The sequence below is a fragment of the Sorex fumeus genome, unplaced genomic scaffold, assembly GCF_029834395.1.
Source record: "Sorex fumeus unplaced genomic scaffold, SorFum_2.1 ptg000022l, whole genome shotgun sequence".
Taxonomy (NCBI): Eukaryota; Metazoa; Chordata; class Mammalia; order Eulipotyphla; family Soricidae; genus Sorex; species Sorex fumeus.
The window spans coordinates 5,930,717-5,953,290 of record NW_026606079.1 but is presented as its reverse complement, the minus strand read 5'-3'; the positions used below and the strand labels follow the sequence as shown (position 1 = coordinate 5,953,290).

The 22,574-nt window shown below is 42.6% G+C and overlaps 1 pseudogene; it reads left to right on the top strand.

The window, feature by feature from the left end:
* The first annotated feature begins 435 nt into the window (after positions 1–435).
* LOC130023175 (immunoglobulin heavy variable 1-69-like) lies at positions 436–1,175 on the top strand (annotated as a pseudogene).
* The last annotated feature ends 21,399 nt before the right edge of the window (positions 1,176–22,574 follow it).

The following is a 22,574-nucleotide window of genomic DNA, read 5'->3' as shown; positions in this document are numbered from 1 at the left end:
CACTGGGGCATGAAGATGGTTTTGTACTCTCATTTTAGTATCGCTTGGGGAGTTACAGGATCCCAGAAATAACCTCAAAACTCAGTTGTGCCTATATGTGTCCACACTATACAGATGTGGGGAGCCCTCAGTGAAAGGGCTTGGCCCTCCAGAGGGGGAGCTCTGTGTGCAGAGTCCTGGAACAGGGCAGGGTCTCATCTCCTCAAACAAGGGTCAAAACGTGGACCTCTTCACTCCCCTTGAGGATGGACCCAGTGACTTCCACCAGCCCCTTCTCAGGTTGGACCAGGCCTTCAGCTATCATTTCTCCATCCTCATGAATATGCAAATTGCACGAGGGACACTGAGTTAAACACAGATGTGTCTGTGTCCTGACAATCTCACACAGCAGGCACACCCACACCTTCAGAAGCCCTTGAGTGCACGGTCCTCACCATGGACTGGACCTAGAGAATTCTCTTCCTTGTGGCAGTGGCTGCAGGTAAGCATCCCCATGCCTTGGGCTGAGGCAACGGGGCCAGTCAAGTGGAGCCCACCCACTCCTATCTGCTGTCCACAGGTGTGAACTCGAAGGTGCAGCTGGTGCAGTTGGAGGCTGAGGTGACAAAACCTGGAACATCAGTGAAGATATCCTGCAAGGCGTCTGGATACACCTTCACCAACTACTGGATGAACTGGGTGCAGCAGGCCCCAGGACAAGGGCTCGAGTGGAAGGGAAACATATATCCTGGTAATAGTGATACAAACTATGCACCGAAGTTCCAGGGCAGACTCACACTCACTGCAGACAAGTCCACGAACACAGCCTACATGGAACTGAGCAGGCTGAGCACTAAGAACGTGGCCGTGTATTACTGTGCGAGACACACAGTGTGACAACCACATCTTCAGTGTGTCAGAAAACTGAGGGGGAGGCAGCTGTTCTGGGTGAGGAGATAATGGGGACGCTGATCCCCCTTCTTTCCTCCTCAGAAAGTCAGGGTCTGAGACACAGAATGGAGCTCACAGGGCCAGGCTTCATCTGAGGGAAAGGCTCAGGATCTCTCTCTGTCCTTCAGCAACAGCCCAGAGGAAGATGGCTTCTCTGTAGAACACCTGGTGTCATTTGTATTTTCTTCTAGAATTTTTCAGTGGATAGCCCCCGATGGCACAAGAAGAACCACATAAAAGTTTAGACTGGTGTCACATTCATGGACTGCAGATCTAATCATGGCAGACTACTATTGTCATACATTTTATCTTAAATTCTGTGTCTTAGGGGCTGGAGCGATAGGACAGGGGCTAGGGCATTTGCCTTGCACGCGGCCAAACCTGGTTTGATTCCCAGCATTCCATATGGTCCTCAAAGCACAGCTAGGAGTGATTCCAGAGTGCATGAACCAGGAGTAACCCCTGTGCAACCCCGGGTGTGACCTAAAAAGGAAAAAAAAATCTGTATCTAAGCAAAAAAAAAAAATACTCAGATACATGGGCTGGAGCGATAGCACAGCGGTAGGGCGTCTGCCTTGCACACAGCCAACATGGCCGACCCGAGTTCGATTCCTCCGCCCCTCTCGGAGAGCCCAGCAAGCTACCGAGAGTATTCGATATGCCAGACACAGTAACAACAAAGTCTCCAATGGAGACGTTACTGGGCCCACTCGAGCAAATCGACGATCAACGGGAGGGCCTTTACCTTTTTACTTTTAAAATAAAATTTGAGGATTGGCAAGATCCTCATATGGAGTTTCTGTGAAGCCCTGCCCCTCTGTGCATGTTTGTATCTCCATTTTTCTGAGTCATATCCAGCCTTGGATAAGGGACAGTGGAGGAGATGACCCTATATTAAAGGGATCATAGTCAGATTTCTACTTTATGTGGTGGTAAAGAAATGGCCAGGGTCTGTGAAGTTCTGATGTTGGGACACCTAAACCCACCTCAGGGAAAGGTGGTGACCCAAGCACAGACACACTGTCTGGGGTGTGCCCAGGAGGGCTGGCAGTAGCAAGGACCAGCAGACAGGATCTGGATCTGGATCTGGATCAAGGCCTCAGGGGCTGATCCCTCCACCCCAGGTTCATGAATCCCAGCTAAGTTTACCTGGGTCTGACCTCACCAATTGACCAATATTCCTGGGAAATATATGATATTGAATGAGACATTAATTTTGTGCATGCGTTGAAATCTGGGAATAATCACAATTTATCACTTTTTCTCAACTGACATCAAGGACATATATACATGAACTATATTCATGCAAAAAAAACACTAGAGAAGCTTCAGACAGCATGACTACGTGATGGGCTATCCGTCATTCAGAACCACAGTATTACTGAAAATATAGGTGCTTCCATTGTTGAAGTATGGCCATTTCTTTTTATGCAGCTCCAAGAATCATACTTGCATTTTGAAAAATGTTACAAAATTTTTTCAGGATGGATATGAAGTTCCCAATTTTCTCCTTTCGGAAATCCGACATGCCATTTTGTCGGTAAAGAAACGAACAGCACCTGTCCCAGACAAGGTCAGACATGAACACCTGAAGAACCTGCCATCAGTACTCATCAATACACTGGCTCGGCTCTTCACACGCTATCTGAATTCAAGGTTCTGTCCCAATGGAAAAACATCAGGACTGTACTACTGTACAAGAAGGGAGACATTCATGACCTTGGCAACTATTGCCTGATCTGCCCATTGTCTGTCATCTACAAGTTGTTCACTCGAGTCATTCTGAATAGGATTGGCAGAACACTAGATGAAGGACAACCATGTGAGCAAGCCAGGTTCTGCAAAGGATTCAGCACCATCGACCATATCCACACGATAACCAAGCTCATTGAGGTTTCTCAGGAGTTCAAGATGCCACTCTGCCTAACATTCATTGATTTAAAGAAGGCTTTTGATTCTGTTGAGACAGAAGCAGTCATTGAAGTTCCAGCCAATCAGGACATTCAAACTCAATACTTCAGGATCCTCCATGAGCTGTATTACAGATTCACTACCAGGATCTTACCATTCTACAAAGAAGTGATCATCCATGTCAAGAGAAGAGTTCGGCAGGGTGATGCCATTTCACTGAAAATCTTCAGTGCCACACTCAAGAACATCATGTGACAACTGGAATGGGAAGGAACGGGAGTGAAAGTAAATAAATGGTCGGCAACTATACCACCTTTGCTTTGTTGATGACATTGTTCTAACAACACCAAACATTAGCCAAATGGCACAAATGTTGGCTGACTTGACCGTGAGTGTGGAAAGGTCGAATTGCAGCTGAATTTCACGAAGACAACGTTTATGAGAAACAGTCTTGTTCCTGACATTCCATTCACTGTCAACGGGACAAATATCTCTGAATGCAACAGTTATATATACCTAGGTCGAGAAGTCAACATGACAAATGACCCGGAACCTGGGTTGTGGAGGAGGAAGAGAGCGGCTTGGAATGCCTTCACGAACGTCGAAGAAATAGCTAAGAGGACAAAGAACCATTGGCTCCTGACACATCTCTTTGATTCCACTGTTCTTCCTGCATTAACATATGCCTCAGAGACCTGGGCCCTACGAAAACAGGATGAGAACTCTATTCAGGTCTCTCAAAAAGGAATCAAAAGACATATGCTTGGAGTATCACGCTTCACTCAAATGAGAGAAAGAATCCGGAGTTCTGACCTCCGTCAATGGTCAAGAATCAGAGACGCTGTCTCATTTGTCAAAACGTCAAAAATCAGATGGGCTGGACACGTAATGAGATTTGGAGACGACTTCTGGACTAGAGCCGTTACTGATTGGATTCCACAGGACGTTAAAAGACCTTGTGGCCTCCCACCTACTAGATGATCAGACCTCTTAGTCAAGACCCTGAACGATTGGTTTGAGGCTCGTGTTCTTAGAACGAACAGACGCCACTGGGCTACACTAGCACACGACAGGGACAAATCAAGACATTACTGATGCCCACTCGAGCAAATCGATGATTAACGAGAAGTCAAGTGATCAAGTGATGTAAAAATTATATCATCCAAATATGGACAATCTATAATTATCTTTGACTTGGAGAACACACCTGAAGTGCTATGTATTTACTTCCTGTCTGTGTCCTGGTTCCACCTGTTGTGCTCAGGTATCAATTAGTGGTCCTGGAAAATGATCTTGGGACACTTATGTGGAGAGCATTTCATTGAATCCATCTGAATTGCTATTATGAACAAAATTAGAGGCTACCTCTTTCATCCAGGACTATCTAATAATAAGGTAAAGGTAAAGGTAAAGGCCCTCCCGTTGATCATCGATTTGCTCGAGCGGGCCCAGTAACGTCTCCATTGGAGACTTTGTTGTTACTGTGTCTGGCATATCGAATACTCTCGGTAGCTTGCCGGGCTCTCCGAGAGGGGCGGAGGAATCGAACTCGGGTCGGCCATGTTGGCCGCTTGTAAGGCGAACGCCCTACCCGCTGTGCTATCGCTCCAGCCCTATTATTATTATTATCTAATAATAAAAAATTAGATAAAATTATTATTATCTAATAATAAAAATACACATTATTATTATTATTATTATCTAATAATAAAAAACACAAAATCATGATCTGGGCTTTCATTCTTTTCTAATTAATTTCTTACCACCTTTCTAATAAATTCCAAATGATAAACAAGGATATTTTACTATAAATCTGTAAGGTGAAACACCTACAAAATGTGTCAAGAAGCATTGAAAATAGAAATGCATCTTCAAATTATGCACCAGTCCAGAAATGCATGCTGAAAATAATTTTTTTTAATATTTTATAAAAGGAAGCTCAGATAGAGAAGAGAGCACCAAATAAAGGGTGTTGTGAGGACCCTCCCAGGGTGGGAGAATCACGCTGAAAGTAGTCTATAGACCAAACATGATTGCCACTCAATGCCTCTCTTGCAAAACACAGTACCCAAAAGAAGAGAGAGAGAACAAGGGGGAATACCCTGCCACAGAGGCAGGATGGGACGGGGGGGGAATGAGGGGGGGGTGCTGGGACCCGTGGGGATGGATGACGGGCACTGGTGGAGGGATGGGCACTTGATCATTGTATAACTGAAACCCAAGCACAAAATTTGTGGGCCTATAACTGTGCCTCATGGTTTTTCACTAATAAAAAAAGAAAAAAATTTAAAAAAATGTAGTAGCAGAAGCCTCCTAAAATATAAGAAAACAAACACAAGGAAGCTTCTCATTGTACATATGTAAAAAATGAAAAAAAGAACAAGTAATAATAAATGATTAAAGCAAAAAAAAAATCTACCGTCAAAGTTGGTGGTTGGAAACAAGTTCTATAGATTCAAGAATGTTCCCCGTTGTCTAGTGTTGTATCTTTAGGAAACAGTCCCATCATTGTGCATCTCCTTAACCTCTCCAGGCTATATCTGAGGTCTGGGTGTCCAGCTCCCCTGCAAACTGCTGCCAGTGGTGGAGCTCACAAAGACCGTGTAGGTGGGGTCAGATCTGTGAGAATTCACCGTCCTGAGCTTGCAGGATCTCTGGAACAGAGCCATGGCAAGTCATGGGCTTTATATAGAGAATGTTTATTAATCCTGTTAGAGCCATCATGTACATGAGGTTGAATACTCATCCGTCTCAGTAATAACGTTGCCCGAGTTTCTGTTTGTCTATCTCTGTGTTTATTTTTGGTAGAATCTTGTTGAACCTGCTGGGTGTTTGATAATTTTGATGTTTAACGCTGACATTTTTTTCCTTTTTGGGTCACACCTGGCGATGCACTGGGGTTACTCCTGGATCATGTACTCAGGATTTACTTCTCCCGCTGCTTGGGAGACCATATGGGATGTTAGGAATCGAAACTAGTTCATCAGAGTGCAAGGTCAATGGCCTATCTGCTGTGCTATCGCTCCACTCCCAAATGCTGACTTTTTAAAACATCCAATTATAGAGAACATTTTCTGGTTCGTTAGATTTAATTCAACCCTCTGGTGCTCCATGGAATTAGGGGTACACTTATGTGACACAAACTGTGTCTAGGTTCCATTCACTTGAGGACAGGGTAGGGCCCCATATGTCACTGTTTAGAGCTTGCACACTATATTTGTAGCATGTGTGAGTCTTTACACAAAGACCAAAACTCTGGTTCAATAGATTGTGTGCTGAGGACCCTTTACTGGGTCTTTCTAAACATCAAACATGGGTTAGGATACTTCAGTGATGAACCCCAAGAATAGGGTCTGAGGTTCATCATCATCTTTAGGACACTGAGTTGTACAAAGGGCAGGCTAGGTTTAGGTGCTGTTGGCTAGGACAACCACACCAGGAAGGTCCCCTGGGCATAAACGTCTTCCTTGTCCCAATACAAAACCATTAACAGTGAAAAATTTTTAAAAATACACCCTAATAACTACATTAAAATTAGGGAGTGACTCTGATTCAGGGGAAGGAATGTTCATGGAACATGAGACAGTAAATAGAATGAATATTGTTTAACCATGGTTTGGACGGAGCCAAGTCAGAAATTCCTGTGACAGTTGCACTGCCTGTTCGGTCCCATGTTTTCCATCGGCAGTGGGAGAACATAAGCCACCACACAGGGACACGAGAACAGGACCTGTATACAGGGTAGAGGCCCTAGGGTGACTGGGTTTGGTCATCAGGAACCTAAGACATGGGGACTTTCCCCTTCAGCAATTCCTGTTTCCTGAGAGCTCCTCAGCACATTTCCTATGCTGGAGAAAGAGGTCCGATTTTGACAGAACCCCAGGACAGGCCTGAGATCTCTGAGCCACAGTCAGCACCTCCTCAGAGGGGAGCGTCTACACCAGCCTGGCCCGAATCCCATCCTTTCTCTACAGAGGCTCCCCCATGCAAATCTTCACTCGAGACCCAGGATTAAAACCACGTTCACACTCACCCCAACTCGGGCTCCCTCTTCCCCTGACATGGTGTCTGAGATCATGGACCTCGTGGGCAGGAACATGCATCACTGCTGATTCCTCCTCTTTCTGGTGGTAGCTCCCAGATGTGAATATCTCCTGGACAGAGGCTCCAAGTTGGGCATGGGGCCTCTGAGTCTGTAACTCACTGTGGGTCTCTATTCCCAGGTGTCTTTTCCAAGGTACAGCTTCAGGAGTCAGGAACAAGCTTGGTGACAACCACACAGATGCTGTCCCTCACCTGGTTAGGGTTAGGGTTTCTGCATTCTCATTAACCGGTGATCATGTGCACTGGGTCTCCCAGGTTCCTGGAAAGGGGCTGGATTGGATTGGTGTTGTGTATACTGGTGTGGGAAGAAATTATAACCCAAATCTTCAGTCCCAAGTCAGCATCTCCAGGGACACCTCCAAGAACCAAGTTTACCTAAAACTGAGCAACTCAGTAACTGAGAACACAGCTGTGTATTATTTTGCAAAATACACACAGTGAGGGCAAGTCCCTGTGAGCCCAGACACAAACCTGCTGAGGGAGACCAGAGAGTTGCAAGGGTGCGTGTGACCACCAAGGGGTGATCTGCTCCCAGGACTCCAGGGCTTTGCTCCAGGAGCGGGGGGTGAGTGGCTGTCAGCGGGTCCCTTTATTTTCTCCTTTAGTGAAATATAAAAGACAAATTTCATAAACCAAGTGCACACATTTTATTAGTACATTTTATTCTAGTCCAAATTTGTTTATTCCTCTTCATACCACATGCTTCACTAGAGACTTATTTCCCATTAGGTAAGGTGTGGTTAATTTTCCTTCCTATAAAGATTATTTGCTACACAGAAGGAGGATTTTCACAATTGCCGTTTTTATTGTCATTGAGGAATTAGGTTGACAATAGTCTGAGAGTTGATGCTTGTGGGTGAAAAACTTCCTGCACTTCTCCCAGCACCAAATCCCCACAGACCCCCACATTCTGCTGTGGCCCCATTCTCGGCCTCTTCTTCCCCAACCGACTCCTCTGGGGAATCCCAGAGTGTGGTTAGATGCAGGGGCCGTTATCATTGGATCCTGTCCATGCTGACGCTCTGTTCTCTGAACCACTGATAAATGAGATTGTCTGAATTTGTCCTTCTCCCTCTGACAAACTTCACTTGATATGATTTTGTTTAGTTCTATTCATGGTTCAGAGAACACTGGTATTTTGTCATTTCTTATAGCTGCACAGTATCCTATTGTGTGTATACTTCACAAATTCTTATTCTTGAAACTCATTAAACATTCAGATAGTTTCCAAGCCTTGACAACTATTTTAAATTCTACAACCGACATATGTTTAAATGTATTTTCTCTAATGAGTGTTTTCATGCTTGGGGGGTGAAGTTACCAACTATAGAATCACTTGCAACTTGCAAATTCTGTTTTCACTCTTTTTTAAAAAAAATTATTAGTGAAACACCATGAGGTACAATTGTATACTTAGAAATTTTTGTCCTTGGGTTTCATTTATACAATTATCAAGTACTCATCCCTCCACCATGCCAATTTTCAGCACCATGGGTTCCAGTATTCCTCCCACAACCCATTCCCCCCTATCCCACCCTGCATCTGTGGAGGGCATTTCCTTTTGTTCTCTCTCTCCTTTTGGGTGTTGTGGTTTGAAAAAGAGGCATTGACCACAACACCCAAAAGGAGAGAGAGAACACAGGGGATTGCCCTGCCACAGAGACAGGGGGGATGGGGGGATGGGGGTGGGAGGGATATTATCCATGGTGGTGGAAAATGGGCACTGGTGGAGGGATGGGTATCTGATCATTGTATAATTGAAACCAAAACACAAAAAATTGTAAATCTACAACTTTAAAAAAAAAATACAATAAAGGGAAAAAAATAAAAAAAATTTAAAAAAATAAAAAAAAAGAAAAAGAGGCATTGAGTGGCAATCATGTTTGGTCTATAGCCTACTTTAAGCATGCTTCTCCCATCCTGGGAGGATCCTCCCAACACCATTTATTTTGTGTTCCCTTCTATATATGAGCTGCCTTTTACCCTAGCATGTGTGTCTGGCCTCCAAGCCATGGAACAAAATTCCTGGCACTAATCTTGGCCACTCTTGGGTGTTAGTCTCCTATTTTGTTACTTTATGTTCCCCAGATGAATGCGATCTTTCTACGTCTATCCCTCATTTTCTGATTAGTTTCACTTAACATGATACTTTCCATGTAGTGCCACTTGTATGTAAATTTCATGACTTCAGCTTTTCTAACATCTACATAGTACTCCATTGTGTAGATGTACCAAAGATTCTTTAACCAGTCATCTGTTCTCGGGCACTCTGGTTTTTTCCAGATTCTGGCTATTCTAAAGAGTGCTGCAATGAATAAACAAGTGCAGATGTCACTTCGACTATACTTCTTTGCTTCTCTGGGATATATTACCAGGAGTGGTATTGCTGGGTCAAATGGGAGCTCAATTTCTCATTTTTTTAAATTCATTTTCATTTTTAGTGAAACACCATGAGGTACAGTTGTAGATTTACAATTTTTTGTGCTTGGATTTTGATTATACAATGATCAAATACCCATCCCTCCACCAGTGCCCATTTTCTACCACCATGGATAATATCCCTCCCACCCCCATCCCTCCCATCTCACCCTGCCTCTGTGGCAGGGCAATCCCTTGTGTTCTCTCTATCCTTTTGGGTGTTGTGGTCTGCAAAAGAGGCTTTGAGTGGCAAACATATTCAGTCCATAGTCTACTTTCAACATGCATCTCCCCTCCTGGGAGGATCCTCCAAACACCCTTTATTTGGTGATCCCTTCTCTATCTGAGCTTCCCTTTCCCCTAGAATGCCCGGCTGGCCTCTAAGCTGTGGAGTAATCCTCCTGGTGTTGATCTCAGCTATTCTTGGGTATTAATTTCCTATTTTGTTTCTTTATATTCCCCAGATGAATGCAATCTTTCTATGTCTATCCCTCTCTTTCTGACTCATTTCGCTTAGCATGATACTTTCCATGTTGTACCACTTGTATATAAATTTCATGACTTCATCTTTTCTAACAGCTACATAGTACTCCATTGTGTAGATGTACCAAAGTTTCTTTAACCAGTCATCTGTTCTTGGGCATTCAGGTTTCTTCCAGTTTCTTGCTATTGTAAAGAGTGCTGCAATGAACAAACAAGTGCAGATATCACTTAGACTATACATTTTTGCCTCTCTGGGATATATTCCCAGGAGTCGTATTGCTGGGTCAAATGGGAGCTCAATTTCTAATTTTTTGAGAATTGTCCATACTGTTTTCCAGAAGGGCTTAACCAGTCGACATTCCCACCAACAGTGAAGAAGTGTCCCTTTCTCACCACATCCACGCCAGCAGCGGTTGCTTTTGATCTTTTGGATGTGGGCCAGTCTCTGAGGTGTGAGATGGTATCTCATTGTGGTTTTGATTTGCATCTCCCTGATAATTAATGATGTAGAACATTTTCTCATGTGCTTTTTTGCCATTTGGATTTCTTCTTTGAGAAATTTTCTGTTCATTTTATTGCCCCATTTTTTGATGGGGTTGGATGTTTTCTTCTTGTGGAGTTCAACCAGTATTTTGTATATCCTTGATATCAACCCCTTGTCAGATGTGTATTCGGTGAATATCCTTTCCCATTCTGTAGACTGTCTTTGTATTTTGGTCACTGTTTCTTTGGAGGTGCAGAAGCTTCTTAGTTTAAGATAGTCCCATTTATCTATCTCTGTTTTCACTTGCTCGGCCAGTTACGTGGCATCTTTGAAGATACCATTAGCTTCAATGTCATGGAGGGTTTTGCCAACTTTGTCTTCAATGTACCTTATGGTTTCTGGTCTGATGTTGAGGTCTTTAATCCATTTTGATCTTACTTTTGTACATGATGTTAGGCAGAGTTCTGAGCCCACTTTTTTGCATGTAGCCGTCCAGGGATGCCAGCACAATTTGTTAAAGAGACTTTCCTTACTCCACTTCACATTTCTTGCACCTTTATCAAAGATTAGATGATCATATGATTGAGCGGAGATGTCATTGTATTCAACGCTGTTCCATTGGTCTGCAGTTCTACCTTTGTTCCAGTACCATGCTGTTTTAATTATACCTGCTTTGTAGTACAGTTTGAAGTTAGGGAGGTTGATTCCTCCCATTTTCTGTCTCCCAAGAAATGCTTGATCTATTCGTGGGGGCTTATTGTTCCATATAAATTTCAGGAGTGTTTGCTCCATTTCTTTGAAGAATGTCATAGGTATCCTTATAGGGATTGCATTGAATTTATACAATGCTTTTGGTAGTGTTGCCATTTTGACAATGTTAAGTCTCCCTACCCATGAGCAGGGGATATTTTTCCATTTCCTCATGTCCTCTTTTATTTCCTGAAGTAGCGTTTTATAGTTTTCTTTGTACAGGTCCTTTAATTCCTTAGTTAAGCTGATTCCTAGGTACTTGATTTTCTGGGTAACAATTGTGAACGGGATTGTTTTTTTCATGTTGCTTTCTTCTCTCTCACTGTTTGCGTATAGGAAAGCCATGGACTTTTGGGCATTGATTTTATAGCCTGCAACTTTGCTATACAAGACTATTGTTTCTAGGAGTTTTTTGGTGGAGGTTATTGGGTTCTCTAAGTATAGTATCATATCATCTGCGAATAGTGAGAGCTTGATTTCTTCCTTTCCTACCTGAATGCCCTTAATATCTTTTTCTTGCCTAATCGCTATTGCAAGTACTTCCAGTACTATATTGAACAGCAGTGGAGATAGTGGGCATCCTTGTCTCGTTCCTTATCTTAGAGGGAAGGCTCTCAGTCTTTTCCCCATTGAGGATGATGTTTACTGTAGGATTGTGGTAGATGGCTTTAACTATGTTGAGGAAAGTCCCCTCTATACTCATTCTGACTAGGGTTTTCATCATAAAGGGGTGCTGCATCTTGTCAAATGCTCTCTCTGCATCTATTGATATGATCATATGCTTTTGATCTTTTCTTTTGTTGATATGATGGATTATGTTGATTGATTTTCGAATGTTAAACCATCCTTGCATCCCTGGGATGAATCCTACTTGGTCATGGTGTATGATCTTTTTGATGAGTAGTTGGATTCTATTTGCTAGTAGTTTGTTGAGGATCTTTGCATCTGTGTTCATCAGGGATATCGGTCTGTAATTCTCTTTCTTTGTGGTATCTCTGTCTGCTTTTGTTATCAGTGTGATATTTGCTTCGTAGAAACTGTTTGGAAGTGTTTTTGATATTTCAATTTCGTGGAAAAGTTTTAAAAGGATTGGGAGTAAGTCCTCTTTAAAGATTTGGAAGAATTCACTAGTGAATCCATCCGGGCCAGGACTTTTGTGCTTGGGGAGACTTTCTATTACCATTTCAATTTCCTTGATCATGATAGGTCTGTTCAGGTATTCCAGGTCTTCTTGGTTCAGCCTTGGCAGTCTGTAGGAGTCTAGGAATTTATCCATTTCCTCGAGGTTTTGATGTTCCGTGGCATAAAGCTTCTCAAAGTACTCCCTGAGGATCCTTTGAATTTCTGTAGTTTCTGTTGTAATGACCCCCTTTTCATTTCTGATTCGGTTTATTAGGGTTTTCTCTCTCCCTTTCTTTGTGAGTTTTGCTAGAGGCTCATCAATCTTGTTAATCTTCTCGAAGAACCAGCTCTTGGTTTCATTGATCTTTCGGATTGTTTTTTGGGTTTCCATCTCGTTAATCTCTGCTCTGAGTTTTATTATTTCCTTTCTCCTGTTCAGGTTGTGCTCCTTTTTTGGTCCTTCTCCAAGCTCTTAAGCTGTGAGGTTAGGTTACTTATGTGTGCTCTCTCCTCCTTCCTGAGGAATGCTTGTAGAGCTATAAACTTTCCTCTTAACATAGCTTTTGCTGTGTCCCATAAGTTTTGGTAACTCGTGTTATCATTTTCATTCGTTTCTAGGAATCTTTTGATTTCCTCTTTGATTTCCTGTCTAATCGACTCGTTGTTCAATAGTGCACTGTTTAATTTCCAGGTGTTTGATTTAGTTTTCTGTTTTTGTGTGTGATTTACTTCTAATTTCAGCACATTATGGTCTGAGATGATTTTGATACAATCTCTATCTTCTTCATTTTATGGAGGCATGACCTGGCTCAGCATGTGGTCTATCTTGGAGAATGTTCCATGTACGCTTGAGAAGAATGTGTATTCAGCTTTTTGAGGATGAAGTGTCCTGTATATATGTACTAAGTCCCTTTCTTCCATTGTTTCCCTCACATGAAGTATGTCCTTGCTAAACTTGAGTCTGGTTGATCTATCAAGAGGTGACAAAGCGGTGTTGAAGTCTCCCACTAGTATTGTGTTGCTATTGATGTCTTTTTCCAAATCTATGAGGAGTTGTTTTAAGTACTTTGCTGGTCTCTCATTAGGTGCATATACATTTATTATTGTAAGTTATTCCTGTTGTACAGATCCTTTGATCAATAAGAAATGGCCTTCACTGTCTCTTATGACCTTCTTCACTCTGAAATCGATGTGGTCTGATATTTGGATGGCTACCCCAGCCTTTTTGTGGGAGCTGTTTGCCTGTAGGATTGTTTTCCAGCCTTTGACTCTGAGTCTGTGTTTGCTTTGACTATTGAGTTGTGTTTCTTGCAGGCAGCAGAATGTTGGGTTCAATTTTCTAATCCATCCTGCCACTCTATGTCTTTTAATTGGTGCATTTAGCACATTGACATTGAGAGAGATTATTGTTATGGGATTTTGTCCCATTGTTCTGTTGAAATTTGGTGTATTTGAGGGGCCTGTCTTTCCTTAAAGTAGCCCATTTAGTTGTTCTTGTAACCATGGTTTTGAGTCTATGAAGTCCCTGAGCTGTTGTTTGTCTGTGAAACTGTGTGTTGTTCCTTCTATTATGAATGAGAGTCTCACTGGGTAAAGTATTTTTGGAGAAGCATTTATTTCACTGAGTTTTTTCACTATGTCCCACCACTGTTTTCGGGCCATGTGGGTTTCATCAGAAAAATCAGCTGTGAATTTTAAGGATGCTCCTTTGTAAGAGATTTCTTTCTTCAATCTTGCTGCTTTCAGAACTTTGTCTCATATAAGGTTTTGGTCATTTTGATCAGAATGTGTCTTGGGGTATTTTTATTCGGATTTCTTCTAGCTGGTACCCTTTGGGCCTCCTGAATGTGATCACAAGTTTTCTTCAGCTCTGCAAACGTTGTAGCAATGATGTCTTTGACAGTTTCTTCTTCATCAAGGTTTTCTTCCTGTCCCTTTGGGACTCCAATAATTCTTTTGTTACCCCCCTTGGCTTCGTCACAATCTTCTCTTGCCATCTGTTCCCAAATTGTTAGTTCTTTTCCATTTTCTGCTCTTTCCTTGGAGAGTCTCTGAACTTTATCTTCGAGCTCACTGATTCTGTTCTCAGCAGCTGTTACTCTGCTGCTGAGGCCTTCCACTGAGTTTTTCAATTCGCCTACCAGGTTTTTAAAGTCTGACATTTACGATTGCATTTTCCTCATTTCTGCCTTCAAATCCTCTTGTCTTTTATTGGCATTGCTTTCCATTGTTTCTTTTAGTTCCCTAAGCATCCTAAGTAGCTCCCTTCTGAATTCCTTGTCAGACAGGTTGTCTAACACTACAGTACTGTTGATGTCTTCTGAGTTAGCCTCTTCAATAAGAAAGTTTGGTGAGCTTTTGCGTTGCTTTACCATTGTGACAAGTGTGGTTTAGTCCTTCACGTTTACTGTTACTATTTTGCTTGATATTTTAGTGTGAGTTGAGATAGGCTTATGAGTTATTGGCTACTGTGTTTCTAATGGCTGAGCTAAAATAGAGAAGATTCCATCTAAGAAGGTAGCTTATAGTTCCTAGGGCATATGTAGTGGGAGAATATTTCGCAGCCACATTAGTGGCCGCGTATCTGGAAAGTGTCCCAGCGCTGGTCTCGTGCAGATCAGGGGGAAAAACCGGCTGTGCTATGAGGTCGAGCTAGCTGTGCATGCCCAGAGAGAGTCCCTTGCCCTGGAGGCGAGCTGTACCTGATAGGAAGGAGGAGAGGGTCCCCTTCAGCTTTGTTGCCGAGACGTGGGGTTCAGTTCCCATCCTGCGCAGATCAGGGGAAAAAACGGCTGTGCTATGAGATCGAGCTAGCTGCGCATCAATTTCTCATTTTTTGAGAATCATCTATACTGTTTTCCAAAAGGGCTGAACCAGTCGGCATTCCCACCAGCAGTGAAGGAGCATGTTTCTCGCCACATCCGCGCCAGCATGGGTTGCTTTTGTTCTTGTGGATGTGCGCCAGTGTCTGTGGTGTGAAATAATATCTCATTGTTGTTTTGATCTGCATCTCCCTGATGATTAGTAATATGAACATTTTGTCATGTACCTTTTTGCCATTTGGATTTCTTCTTTGAGAAAGTTTCTGTTCGTTTCGTCGCCCCATTTTTTTGATGGGGTTGGATGTTTTCTTCTGGTGGAGTTCAACCAGTACCTCGTATATCCTTGATATCAACACCTTGTCGGATGTGTATTCAGCGAATATACTTTCCCATTCTGTAGACTGTCTTTGTACTTTGGTCACTGTTTCTTTGGCGGTGCAGAAGCTTCTTGGTTTAAGATAGTCCCATTTGTCTATCTCTGTTTTCGCTTGCTTGGCCAGTGCCTTGACATCTTTGAAGATACCATTAGCTTCAATATCATGGAGGGTTTTGCCACCTTTGTCTTCAGTGAACCTTATGGTTTCTGGTCTTATGTTGAGGTCTTTAATCCATTATGATCTTACTTTTGTACATGGCGTTAGGCAGAGATATGAGCCCACTTTTTTGCATGTACCCAACCAGTTTTGCCAGCACAATTTGTTAACGAGATTTCTCTGCTCCACTTCACTTTTCTTGCCCCCTTATCGAAGATTAGATGATCATATGCTTGGGGAGAGATGTCAGTATATTCAACCATGTTCCATTGGTCTACAGCTCTGCTTTTTTCCCCATAGTATTTTCTGTAGATATGTTCTCACAAACATAGAAACATTGTTCCCTTTGGCAACCTTCCAATACTTGTTATTTACAGTATTTTTATATAAGCTATAATCACTGGGGAGATACTGTCTTCAGTGTACTTTATATCAACAAATATCACACTGTTAATGTTGATAAACAACTTTTCATATGCCTAAAGCCCATAGGAATGCTTCTTTAGGAAGGAATCTGTTTATTTCCCACAACATTTAATGATTAGTGATTGGTTCTCATGTTGAGGTTTGTGAGTTCTATGAATATCTTAGATACTAGTTTGGATATGATGTGTGGTGAGTACATGTTTTCTCTCATTCAGAAGGGTAACTTAATTTTAATGTCATTTACGTTGACAGTAAAATCCTTTAATTGATTTAGCTTAATTTATTTATTTTAGTTTGCCATCTCTTTGCCATTACCGACTGGATTTCATGGGATGTCAAAAGATCACGTGGCTGCCCACCTACGAGATGGTCAGACTTCTTCGTCAAGACCCTGAATGATCAGTTTGAGGCTCTTCGTGTTCCTAAAACGAGCAGACGCCATTGGGCTACACTACAAACTACACCACAATATGCTACAGGGACGATGGAGACTTTCCTGGTGTCCGCTGAAGCAAATCGATCACAATCACAATCACAACCATCCTGTTATTCGTCGATTGCCTCCAGCAGGCCCCAGTAACATCCCTTCATCCAAGCCCTGAGATTTTTTTTTAAAGTGCTATATTCAAGGCTCTTTCAGAGTTAGGAGAATGAGACCCTTCATTGTTACTGGTATTTGGCATATTGGGTACGCCACGGGGAGTTTGCCAGACTCTGCTGTGTGGGCAGATTACATTCGGTAGCCTGCCACTTTGTCTAATTGCTGGATTGATTAGACAATCCAGCAGCAAGGAAAAAAAAAACTACTAGGTTTAACTACGCGAAAATTTAAAACTTACATATGGTTAAAACAAATTTAAAAAATCACAAAGTAATTCTAAAGATAAATTACACATTGGATATAGTTGTAATACCCATTAACACTAAGGGATCTTTTTTTTTTTTGAGGGCGGGGTGGGTCACACCTGGAGATGCTCCGGGCTTACCCCTGGCTCCGAGCTCAGGAATCGCTCCTCGTGGAGTTTATGGGATTCTGGGGATGGAACCAGGGTCAGCCGTGGGCAAGGCAAGCACCCCGCTCACTGTCCTATCACTCTGGCCCCACTCTGGAGCAAATCGATAAGTAACGGAATGCCAAGTGATCAAGTGATCTCTTTGCCAATGGAGAGAAACTATAGATGAGCCATCTAAGATTAGGGTCATGGAGAGACCGGACGAGCTTTTCCGCCATGTGTTGTAAGGATTCTGCTGTCAAAGCTATACAATAACCCCACATTTCATTAAATTCTGTATCTGGTGTGAGACATAAATTCAAGTATATGTTCTCTTGTTTTTGTATGTGGTGCTCTTTTCCTAATAGCATTTTTAAAAGAGATTTTCTTGATTCACTTCATAGGAAGGAATTCTTTCCCAAAGATTTCACCATAAAAGATCTAAGGATATATTCTGGGCTCTCAATTCGATACTATTGGACTGAAGGTTTTTATTCCTAAAACTCACGGGTTAATTTCTCTTGCTTCATAATATTATTGAAAGCCTGTTTCCCAGGGGATGTCACAGGTCTCAGTGAGGAACCATTTGCACTAGAACTCACAGTTATTCTGGCCACCTGACATCTGTTCCTCCCAGTCCCATAGAGAAAACACCACAGGAGTTTTGGCTGCCAGAATTTACTAGAGTCACAGCCTTAGCTGAATAGAGTGATGAACTTCACCCAATCCATGCCCAGACCACCGGGCACTTATACCCTTAGGTCCCACAGAGCACCAGGAAAATGAAAATATTATTCTATTGTTTAATGGATGTGGACTGAATCCAGGTAAGAACATCAGAACATCCAATGCTCTGTGGGTGTGCGGAGAGCAACAACCCTCTCAGTGCTCTCTGACCTGAAAAAATACAGACAAGTATACTCAGGTGTCTCATTGAGAGAAGAAAGGAAACAATGATCACTGTCCTTCAAACAGAACTGAAGGAGAGAAAGAACGGCCTCCATGTCTAAATGAGGAAATACAGACAAAATTGAATGCTGCAGTTGTGTGTTGTGTGTGCATCTTGGCTACTGTAGTTGGTGGTGCTGTGAACATGACTATGATCACCTCCACTAGTTGATGCTTTTGGGTTTCTAGGACACACATAAAGTACCCAAGGCTCATCTTAGTCTAAGGAGGAAGTTCTGAGTCCTGGTGCCTCTCTGAGAAAGCAGTGCGGAATGAGTCCAGAGTCGATTTTGTTTCGCTTTGTGCTTGTGGAACTAGGAACCACATCCTAGGACCTTCCTGTGTGCACAGAGGTTGAATGAGGCTCTGTCCTCTAAGACATGTGAGGTGTGTCCCGACTCTGAACCTGCAATGATCCACCCACATTGATCACAATTCTACCTGAGGACTCACTGACTCTCTAGACAGTTTGTGCACCCAACATTAAAGGTGACTTTGTGTTTGTGATTGTGGTCAGCCCATGACAAGCGTCTTGTGTTGCCAACAAGCAGTTAGTCTCTGCTGAGTTCAAACACAGGGTCTCTGTCTTCTTGTTTCAGTTTCCCTCACGTAACCTAATTATTTGGGGATCAATGTGGAGCCAAAGCTTTTACCCATTTCATGCTTTTTGTTGTCAGTCTTTCTGTTTTAAATGGCTCTATCAATGTAAATTAAATGATGGCCAGAATAAAGACAAAACCAAATAACTGAGGAAAATATCTGGCCACCTCATCTGATGTAGGATTCATAAAACATATGACGCACTTGAGGAACATAGCAAGAAAAAAATATACCCCACCTAAAATGAGTATTTTAAAAAGATAAATCCTTAAAGTAGATTTTGATGCAGAGAACTGTATAAAAAAATTCTCCCTGTCACTTATCAGAGAAATTCAAGTTAAAATAATTATGAGATATCCCCTCATACCAGGGAGAGGAGCACAAATCTCAAAGAATCAAAACATTATGTGTTTTCATAGATTTGGGGCAAATGTAGTCCTCATTCTCTGCTGGTGGTAATAGCAATGCGACTGACTCCTGAAAAAAACTTGAATACTGACCAATAAACTAGGAACTGAGCTTACATATGACCCAGAAATTCCATTCTTCGCATTGATCCCAAAGGATCCAAAACACTCATTTTTAAATATATTTGCATGCCCATGTTTAGTGCATCACAATATTGTATTCATTATAACCAGTTTTGAAAGAAGTCGAGTGTCTGAGAACAGATGATTCAATAGAATATAGTACATCTACACAATGGGATACTATGCGGCCTCCACAAAAAATGAAATAATAAAATTCACTTGTAAATAGAGGGATATGCAGAGTATCAGGCTGAGTGAAATTAGTCAGATAGAACGGGACAAATAAAGAATAATTCCACTCTTATGTGGGACTTAAACTTTTGTATGAGATTAATATTCTCTGCCAGGAAACACGGGAGCTGGACTGGTTAGTGGTTGGAACCTTACTCCAAGTGTGTGTGGAGCGAAGGTCAGAGAAGGACCAGTATGACAGGAATACTTAGATACAGTCACTCTGCACAATAACTGAGGGTTGAAAGTAGAAAATGGGATATGCATGATAACCTTTCACTGTCTTACTGAAATACATAGATCCCAGAGAGCAAAGGAGGGGGGATGAGAGAGAGAGGGGGGGGGGAGAGAGAGAGAGAGAGAGAATCTGTATAGGATCCTTAACTTAATCACTTAATCACTTAACTTCCCGTTAGTCGTCGATTTGCTCGAGCGGGCGCCAGTAACGTCTCCATTTGTCCCTGTCGCGTGCTAGTGTAGCCCAATGGCATCTGTTCGCTCCGGGAACATGAAGGGCCTCAAACCGATCGTTCATGATCTTGACGAAGAAGTCTGACCATTTGGTAGGTATAGGATCCTAGGGATCATAAAAGAGGAGAACGGCTCACATGATGATAACATTCTGTGTGGGGGTTTCCTTTACCTGTCAATCCTGTGCCAGCTCTCTCTCTCTCTCTCTCTTTCTGCCCTCCTTGAATTTCCCTAAGTAAATTTCTTTACATAATACCATTTTACTTCCCTCCCCCTTTCCTATTATTCACAGAGATACAGAAAGTGAATCTGCATTTCACTTGTTCAGGTTTTCACTTGTGCTGGGTGGAAAGATGTTTTCAGACTTCTATCATCTGTCACTGTACTCCCATTGTTCATCGATTTGCTCGAGTGGACCCAGTAACATTTCCATTGTGTGACTTGTTGTTTCTGTGTTTGGCATATCGAATATATCCCGGTAGCTTGCCAGGCTTTGCTGTGCGGGCGAGATACTTTCAGGAGCTTGCAGGGCTCTCCGAGAGAGGCGGAGGAATTGAACCTGGGTCTATCGAGCCGGCCTCGTGCAAGGCAAATGTCCTACTGCTGTGCTATTGCTCCAGACCTTTCTAGCTTGCCATTTCTAACATGTCTGACCAAAAATCAGAACTCAAGGATGTTTTCTATTTGGAGAAGCCCATGTGCTCTCATGACTCTCTTTCTCTCCTCGTGCATATCTCTAAGTAAATTTCTTTAAATAAATTTAAATTATAAAAAAGATAATAATGAATAAATTTAAATTCTGTGTCACTGAAAAGTCAGAATTCAAGTCATATGTGCCATAAAACCTTATTAATCGTATCCTATTCATTTCTAATTCACTTAATTTGTTCCATTAATTCAGTTATATAATAAACTTTTTGGCAGCTGTGTTAGACTCATGCTGGTTTTTGAAAAAAGTCTTTAAAGTTTAACAAATTTAATATATTTTTGTTTATATTAAAGTCTTCACTTAAAGATTAAATTCTCTTTTATTTAGATGGTTTTTACTATTTTTATATTGTGAATTAAGCATCTATTGTATTACTTTTACACAATCTGAGCAAAGAAACTCAGTATCACCTTTTTATTTTCATATATATAGCAACTCGATTTGCCTATATTATCCTAGGATGCATCTACTTGAGCTATTCCTGAACAAAGAGTCAGAAGTAAGCCCTCAGAATTGCCAGGTGCGGCTCAAAACCAAACAAAAGGCCCAGAAAAAAATATGACTTTTGAACAAGTCTTCTGATTTTAAGTCCCAGGATTCAATCCTGTGTCAGACACCAAGAGGTTAAAGCCCATAAGAGCTCAGATGCTCTCCCTGCGGGGGAGTTGGGGGAGGGGGAACGGGCTCCAGGGGACACTAAATCCCAAGAACAGAGTTGCAGGCTAGAAGGGGTGCAGAGATGGGAGAAATGGGGGCAGAGAGGCAGAAATCTCCTCCAGAATGGATTTCCTTTTTCACAATCACGATCACGATCATCCTGTTCTTCATCGATTGCCTCAAGGAGGCCCCAGTAACGACTATTTGTCCTAGCCCTGAGATTTTAAAAAATACCATATTCAAGCTCTTTCAGGATTAGGAGAATGAGACCCATTATTGTTACTGGCATTTGGCACATTGGGTACCCCACGGAAAGTTTGCCAGACTCTGCCGTGTGGGAAGGTAACATTTGGTAACCTGCCAGGTTGTCCAAGAAAGAATGAGATAAGAATGATAAGATGTTTTCAGGAGCTGGGTTTTATAGTCTCTGGGTCTTGGCCATTGATGGGATTACACGGCGCTGGGGGTCAGATAGAGGGTGTGACCCCTGCCTACTGGAAGATGGAAGATCTTGGTGGAGGATGCTCAGCCCCGATCTGAGCAGGCTTGGAGATCTCAGCCCCGGGACCCTCATGCCTTTGTTCCTCTGCTGGTACCTTCATGCGTGAGAAGAGTGATCTCAGCCTGGTGGTGGCTGGTTCTGGAGGTCTTTGGATGCCTGAGCTCTGTTCGGGGCAGGGAGGGAGACTCAACCCGCCCCCCTCCAAGGGGCCCCAGCGAGGACAGCCAAGCGCGGGGGCAGGAGACTCCTTCAATAAAACTAAATTTTGCTTTCTCAAGAAAACCAAACTTAAAATAAGTCTAGGAGACAGAGGTTAAATTGTGCACACTTATCATTTAGGGAGGAACATGAATTAATTGATAAGCAATAGAACCTATTTGAAGGTGGTGTTTTTTGACTTCCTACTATCTCCAGTAAAAACCACTAGAGCATTAGGATGGTTTTGTAGTCTCACTGTAGTGTCCCTTGGGGAGTTCCAGGATCCCAGAAATAACCTGAAGCCCAGATGTGTCCAGATGTCTCCAGGTCATACAGATGTGCGAAGTCCTGAGGGGAAGGTCCTGAAAAGGGCTTGGCCCTCCGGAGGGGGAGCTTTTTGTGCACAGAGTCCTGGGACAGGGCAGGGTCTCATCTCCTCAAACAAGAATGAGAAAATGGACCTCTTCACTCCCCTTGATGGTGGACATGGTGGCTTCCACCAGCCCCTTCTCAGGTTGAATTAGGCCTTCAGATATGACTTCTACCTCCTCATGAATATGAAAATTACTAGAGGGACACTGAGTTAAATGCAGTTGTGTCTGTGTCCTGACAACCTCATACAGCAGGCACACCCACACCTTCAGAAGCCCTTGAGTGCATGGTCCCCACCATGAACTGGACCTGGAGAATTCTCTCCCTGGTGGCAGTGGCTGCAGTTAAGGGTCCCCATGCCTTGGGCTGAGGGAACAGGAA